Source organism: Triticum urartu, chromosome 4A (assembly GCF_056163025.1).
Source record: "Triticum urartu cultivar PI428250 chromosome 4A, HENAU_Tu73, whole genome shotgun sequence".
In the NCBI taxonomy this organism is placed as follows: Eukaryota; Viridiplantae; Streptophyta; class Magnoliopsida; order Poales; family Poaceae; genus Triticum; species Triticum urartu.
Window position 1 is genome coordinate 272,995,196 of NC_141876.1, and position 8,190 is coordinate 273,003,385.

Consider the following 8,190-nt stretch of genomic DNA (forward strand, 5'->3'; position numbering starts at 1 on the left):
CTTCGTCTCGTGTCCGGATGGGACTCTACTTGGCGTGGAAGACAAGCTAGGTAGTACGGATATGGATATCTCCTCCTTTGTAACCGACCTTGTGTAACCCTAGCCCTTTCCGGTGTCTATATAAACCGGAGGGTTTTAGTCCGTAGGACAACATACAATCATACCATAGGCTAGCTTCTAGGGTTTAGCCTCTCCGATCTCGTGGTAGATCAACTCTTGTAATACTCATATCATCAAGAATAAATCAAGCAGGACGTAGGGTTTTACCTCCATCAAGAGGGCCTGAACCTGGGTAAAACATCGTGTTCCCTGCCTCCTGTTACCATCTGCCTTAGACGCACAGTTTGGGACCCCCTACCCGAGATCCGCCGGTTTTGACACCGACAGCAATCATTGCTGCAGCTTCGTTCCCAAACTCTAGGCCAAATCAGAACTCAATATATTTTAACTTGAATTGTGGGTCCAAAATCACTGGAATACAAAGGCTCAACCATGTCATCTTCCAATATCTTCTGAATTTTCTCTTCATATATTTGACCGTTGTGCCCATCTCAGAATCCTCTTCATAATGTTGTTGCTCTAAGGTCAACTTCAGTTTCCACATTTCCTGGAAATACAAGTTAGCAGTTGGATATTTTGTGCCGGAAATCACATTAGTGGCTTCATAAAATACCTTCAGTAGCCTGCAAACATATTCGGCATTTTCCCAATCCTCAAAAGATGGGTTGAAGGTATATTGTTTATCTTGAATGGCCAAAGAGTCAAACACTCCGTGATACTCTTTTGCTATATCAATCATCATGTAGGTTGAGTTCCAGCGAGTTGGAACATCAAGACTTGGAGTTCTCCCACATGATACACCATGTTGCTCAATGATTTCTTGAAATTTTTCCTTTCGACTTGGTGAGTTTCGAATGTATTTCACAGTTTCACGTATCATGTTGATCACTGGACCAAGGAAGTTCAATCCTGCTTGACATATCAGATTTATGACATGGGTGGCACAACGTTGGTGAAACAACTTGCCACCACCAGGTAACATCTTCTTAAGCAGGAGATGTGCCTTCAATAGCTTCATCATTGCACCATTATTCGATGCATTGTCTAGCATCATAGCAAAGAGATTATCTTCAATGTTCCACTCTCTTATGAAATTCACCATGATGTTGAACATTGCAGCTCCTGTGTGCGGCGTCTCCATAGCGGCAAATTTAACTATCCTCTTCTGCTGCTTCCGCTCCTCATCAATGAAGTGAGCTGTGATGCAAATGTACCCCACTGTCTGATTTGATGTCCACAGGTCTGTGGTCAAAGAAAACTTGGATTTGGAGTTTTGGAACATCCTTTGCAGAATTCTCTTCTCTTCCTTGAATGCTTTCATGCAGTCCTCCTTCACTGTTTTTCTACATATCATCTTGAAGCTGGGATTTAGACTAGAGACAAATCTTCTAAATCCATCATACTCCACCAATGAGAATACCAATTCATGCAACACTATCATCCTCATCAGATCTCGGCGTGCTAATGCCTGATTAAAGGTCCAAAGCCCCATTGCAACTCCATCAGGACTCACGATAGAAGCACTCAGTTGTCCAGAAACACTAAGAACCTTCTTCCTTTCCCTGCATCTATTCAAATGTTTGCGCAATGAACTTGTTCCATGTTTACGCTCAGTACGAATATTCCTTGCACAGTGTTTGCACTCAGCAGCTACAACTATGCCATCAACACGGATTGGCTCATATTCTTTCCACACTTTAGATAAAAACTTTCTTCCCGGTTCAGAAAATTTTCCCATGTCAATGATCTCAACCTCTCCCTCTTCATCCACATTATCTCCCTCTTGTTCTTCATCATCATCATCATGTTCTTCTTCTTCTTCATCATCCTCATTTTCTTCTCATTCCTCTTCTTCATAGTCAACATCTTCTTCATCAGCCTCATCTTCTTCAAAATCAACCATATGAGTGTCTTGTGAACGTCCTGCTGAGCAAAGGACACAAGTTAACATTACAATTATGAGTATTTTTTATTTTAGCAACCATTAATTTGCATCCCTAGAAAAAGAAAGATTAACAATACTCACCATGATAAGCTCTACAAATGTTTATCAAAGAAGGAGACACCCCTGGGGGTGGTTGAGCCCTTCTCATTGTCGCACCGGATATCAACGATGAACCACCACTTTGGTAGCCTCATGGTCCCCTTGTTCCTCTTCCATTTTTCTGACCAGAGGGAAATATAGGAACATTAGAGAGCATTAACTTTCAAAAGCAACAGCAGATGTAATACACAAATTTCATTTACTTGTACTAGTGCAGGACAACCAACAAATTTTGTATATGAACTTAACAGAATTTGGTTTGAGAATCCAAACACTTAATAGGATTCGGGGGAAGAAATTTACAAAGCACTGATAATATCTGAACACACGCATGAACATACATCGATGGAGCCATACACTACTAAACCGCCTCATCGGCGAGAAAATTCTGCGCATTTATTGATCACAACTACACAAACAAACTGCTACGAATTAGTTATCAGAAGTCGTAACATGTTCCAAATTTGATAAATAGTACTATCACAAACCAATCCGGTCCAGGCATGGTTTTTCTTCTACTTTGACAAGCAAAATAAACAAAGGTACTACCATGATCCCCAAATCTGTTGCTTGCCCTGGGCAAAATGATCCACTATAAAACATTTCCAATCAAATATGATCTAGTTCTTCATGTAATTGTTCATGTACACCGACTGAATGACAGGGACCAACACTGTAGAACTACTACAGAACCAACACTGCAAGTAACAGATCCCATGGCTACAGAGTACACAGACTGAAAGTAGCAGAATCAATACTAAAACAATTGCAGACAACACTGACCAAGAACCAAAACAAGACCGGTGCTTGCATTGCAGCTGCGCTGGGACAGGGAGGAAGCCGGCAAGAGTCTCACCTGCGAGATGATGACGTTGAGGACGGCGACCGGAATGGCGAGGTGGACGGTGGACGGGACCGCAGGTCAGCAAGCTCGACGGCGACCAAGACGACGAACGAGAGTCGGGAGGAACGCCGGTGGCAGCAGGCCAGCAGAGATGTTCAGGGGCAGCCGCCGGCGGCGCTAGGTCGACAGAGAAGGTCGGGGGCGGCCGGTAGAGAAGGTCGAGGGAGGCCGAGGGCGGCAGAGATGGCCGGCGGCGGCAAAAATCGTCGAGAGCGGCCTACAGAGATCATGGGGGGCGGCGGCAGAGATGGACTAGGGCAGCGCAATCAGACGGCTGGGTCGACCCGTCTGGTCCATCGGGTCACATGGTGCCGGCTCCGCTGACCCGTTTTATGTTTCGAGGCCAACCCACCTAGCCCATTGGCCCCGAGATTTCGGGCCGGGTCAGTGACCCAGCGGGCCGACCCGACCCATTCCCATCTTGATGCATGAGGAGAGGTGCGGTGGTTTGACTGCTGCATGCAATGGATTGGATGGGCTCTTCAGTTGCCTTTTCTCTCTCCCACGCGCACAGAGTGGCCCAGTTGCATGCTGCAGTTTATTGGCTGGAGTCGGGCTGCAGCTGCTCATGCGTACACTAATTAATGCTGTGAATGCGGGGCATGGAAGGAAATGGGCGCATGCAAAAGGGTATATACGCATACTAATTAGAGAAATACTAAAAAAAAGTTATGCACGGACAAAAGAGGACGGGAGGGAGTACTACTCATGTTCCTACTACGGTTAAGGAATATGCGGTTATCCTCAAAAAAGAAAAGTCCTTCTTCGCGCTTCCGCATGCACGAGAATTTGGTTCTGCTTGCAATATGGATGATAGCTGGAGGATGAAGTGAACCCAGACGCATGCTAGCACGGGAGTGTACTCATGTTCCTACTACTACTACTACTACTACTACTACTACTACTACTACTACTACTACTACTAGTAGTAGTAGTAGTAGTAGTAGTAGTAGTACAACTGTGGTACACTTGATGGTCAAAATACTAATATTCATCCGGTCCTCACAGTGAAGTGACAAGACCCTGCGCCCACCAGTCTAGGCGGCGTGTACGGGTTACCAAAGTCAGCCTCACCTTGTGCACTATGCAGTCACTATCACCGCCGCTGTATACCATGCCTCGCCTCGTCTCCCTCTCCCCTAGCACCACTCCATCTCCATCTCCGTTTCGCCGGAGATCCTGAGGTCACTCTTCATTCTCTCATTGTGCCCCCGCATACCCTCGCTGTAACACCCCGGATGTAACTTCCCATATTTGTAACTCCGACTCTGCCATTTTCGGCTTTAAGTTATGAGATTCCCTTCATGGTTGGGTTTTTGTCTTCGTTTTGCATTTTGTTCATGTCATGCATTTCATATCATGTCATCATGTGCATCACATTGGCATACGTGTTCGTCTCATGCATCCGAAGCTTTTTCCCAGTTGTCCGTTTTGCAATCCGATAGTCCTACATGCACTGGCGCACCCCTCTTGTCTCTTTTCATGAGCAGGTGTTAAACGTTCTCGGAATGGACCGAGATTTGCCAAGTGGCCTTGGTACACCACCGGTAGACTGCCTGTCAAATTTCGTTCCATTTGGAGTCCGTTTGATACTCCAACGGTTGACCGGGTAACCGCGAAGGCCTCGTGGGTGTTGCAGCCCAACACCCCTCCAAAACGGCCCAATAACCCATCTAAACCTCTTCCATGTCCTCCGTCGTCGGATCATGATCATGTGGGCGAAAACTACACCTCATTTGGACACTCCTACCTCCTCCTAGCTATAAATATGTGACCCCCTCCGAAAATTCAGGCGAAACCCTAGTCTCCTCCTTCCTCCGCGCGCCGGACACGTCCGCCCGGCGCCGGACACGTCCGCCGCCGTCCCCTCGACGAATCCCGCGCCGCCATGTCACCGCCCGCGCCGCCCCACTTCGCCGCCGGCCAACGGGGCCTAGATCTGGCCCGCGTGAGCCCGCGCACCGCCGCCGCCTGGCCCGTCCCCCGCCGCCAGCCGCCCAAGGCGCCTCGCCCTGCCGCCGTTCTCCCGATCGCCGCGCCTCCGCCGCCAACCGTCGGCGAGCGCTGCCGCCCCGCTGACCGGACCCCGCCACCGCGCCCCGCGCCCGCAGCGCACCCTGCTGCCTCCTCTGCTCCCCGTCGCCGGCGAGCTTCTCCAGCCACCTCCTCTTCTCCGGTGACGCCCCCTCCTCGCCCGCAAGCTCCGGCCACCATGGCGACCTTCTCCGGCGAGCAATTCCGGCCATCCTCGATATTCGCACCAAACCCTAGATCTGTAACCGAGAGGTTGTTTTTTCTCTAAGTCCCAAATCCCTTATATTTTTATGCCCCTGTTCATCATGCCATATCTCCGTGACCGTAGCTCCGTTTCATGCGCACGATATATCAAAATGTTCATTGTGAGATGCTCTTCATTTCATTCCATTGTGGCATGCTTGTTTGAGTTCATCCTGATGAGAAAAGTATTGATGCAGGAGTGCTATAAAATGTTTACTGCTGCTACTTATCAGATTATGATGTTTTGTCATTTTTGCCACATTTGATGTGTGCTTCATATGGGCGTGATCTCTACATATGTTTTGAACTATGCCATGCCATATTTACAGAGGTGGTTGCCATTTATTTTTGTGATCTTTTTGGTGACTAGCACAAGCATGCAAATTAGGCTTCGTGATGTTGCTGATTTCAGTGACTAAGGATTTTGCTAACTCCTCATCCTGCTGTTATTTGGATGCCATGTAAACTTGATGCTACAATGAGAACCATGCTTATTTTGAGATGCTTAAGTAAGTAGCTTTTGAACATATGGTTATGCTCTATCCAACCATGCCCCTTTTTGCAATTATGGAGTGCCCTAGCATGTCTTAATCTTGCTCTACTTTTGCTATAAAATGTTCCTGGTAGAATGTTAACATGTTAATCAATTTTGCCATGGTTGTTGCTAATGATCCATGCATGCTATGAACTTGCTACTGCAATGGTTAGCTTAATGAACATGTCATCTTGATGTTTCTATGCTTGTTTTGTCATGCAATTCTTTGTGGTGAGTGATTTGAGCTCGCAAAGTTGCCTTCATAATTCTGTTTATGCCATGCTCTATTTTTCTGCCAAGTCTGAAACTGTTAATAAAACTTGCTATGTTTACATGGGTGCCATCATATCTTCTGTGCCTTTTTGGCTCATGTTCAGTAAGGGACTTTTGTTCTATGTATTTAGTAGAATCATGACATGCCTTTGTTTGCTATGATATGTTCCTGTAGCCTGTTGTTTGCTTGCTCTAAACATGGCTTCCTGATGTTATTTCTGGCATGTTAGTATTTTCACTAAGTCTGTGAAGCTGATATCTTTTGCACTTTTTCCATGCTTGTTTGAACCTGCTCTTGTGTGATTTAGCCTAGCTCAGTGTTCATGTTTTGTCAAGCATCTTGTGTACATCACTGCCATATGCTTTGTTGCTATGTTGGAGTGCAGTAGCTTAGTTTCTTGTTGCATGCTAAGTAGCATCGTGCTGTTAATTACAGTTTTGCACCATCCTTATTTTGCTTGCCATTTGCAAACCGTGCATCCGTTTCCGGTGATCTTTATATCGATTTCAACCAAAATCATCTCATCTTTCCAGCAGCACACTTGGATTTCCAAGTTGATGCCTTGATCATTCTTTCCCTTCCGGAGCACGCATATGCATTGCATATCATGTCTTGCATATCATGCCATGTTTTGCATCATGTGGCTTGTGCATTGCATCGTGATTGATTGCTAGTCCTTCTCTTGTTTTCTTGCTTTGGGTAGAGCCGAGAGACGAGTACGTGATCGAGGAACCTGTTGAGTACGCTAACGAGGATCAAGCTTTCGACAACTCTGAGAACTTTGCAGGCAAGATGACCATACCCTCAAAATCACTTCTATCATTGCTTGCTAGTTGTTCGCTCTATTGCTATGCCGCGCTACCTACCACTTGCTATATCATGCCTCCCATATTGCCATGTCAAGCCTCTAACCCACCTTTCCTAGCAAACCATTGTTTGGCTATGTTACCGCTTTTGCTCAGCCCCTCTTATAGCGTTGCTAGTTGCAGGTGAAGATGAAGCTTGTCCCATGTTGGAACATGGATATTGTTGGGATATCATTATTACATCTTATTTACTTTAATGCATCTATATACTTGGTAAAGGGTGGAAGGCTCGGCCTTATGCCTGGTGTTTTGTTCCACTCTTCCCGCCTTAGTTTCCGTCATACCGGTGTTATGTTCCTAGATTTTGCGTTCCTTACACGGTTGGGTGTTATGGGAACCCCTTGATAGTTCGCTTTGAATACAACTCCTCCAGCAAGGCCCAACCTTTGTTTTACCATTTGCCTACCTACCACCATATACCTTTCCCTTGGGTTCTGCAGACTCAAGGGTCATCTTTATTTTAAACCCCCCTGGGCCAGTGCTCCTCTGAGTGTTGGACCGTAACGGGCAGCCTGCGGGGCCACCTCGGGGCAACTCGAGGGTTGGTTTTACTCATAGCTTGACCTATCCGATGTGCCCTGAGAACGAGATACGTGCGACTCCTATCAGGATTTTTTGGCACATCGGGCGGCTTTGCTAGTCTTGTTTTACCATTGTGGAAATGTCTTGTAAACGGGATTCCGAGACTGATCGGGTCTTCTCGGGAGAAGGGATATCGTTCGTTGACCGTGAGAGCTTTTGATGGGCTAAGTTGGGACACCCCTGCAGGGTTTTGAACTTTCAAAAGCCGTGCCCACGGTTATGTGGCAGATGGGAATTTGTTAATATCCGGTAGTAGAGAACTTGGCACTTAACTTAATTAAAATGAATCAACCGCGTGTGTAGCCGTGATGGTCTCTTTTCGGCGGAGTCCAGGAAGAGAACACGGCCTTGTGTTATGCTTGAGCGTAAGTAGCTTCAGGATCACTTCTTGATCACTTATAACTTCTCAACCATGCGTTGCTTCTCTTCTCGCTCTCTTTTGCATAAGTTAGCCACCATATATGCTTAGTGCTTTGCTGCAGATCCACCTCGCTACCGTTTCCTACCCTTAAGCTTAAATAGTCTTGATCTCGCGGGTGTGAGCGAGTCCCCGTGACTCACGGTTACTTCCAAACAGATGCATGTGCCAATGATGCCAGTGCGGGGGACGCTACCGAACTCAAGTGGGAGTTCGACGAGGATTCAGGC

The 8,190-nt window shown here is 46.7% G+C and overlaps 1 pseudogene; it reads right to left on the reverse strand.

The window, feature by feature from the left end:
* Window positions 1-427: 427 nt before the first annotated feature.
* On the reverse strand, window positions 428-3,019 carry LOC147975568 (zinc finger BED domain-containing protein RICESLEEPER 2-like; annotated as a pseudogene).
* Window positions 3,020-8,190: the final 5,171 nt, after the last annotated feature.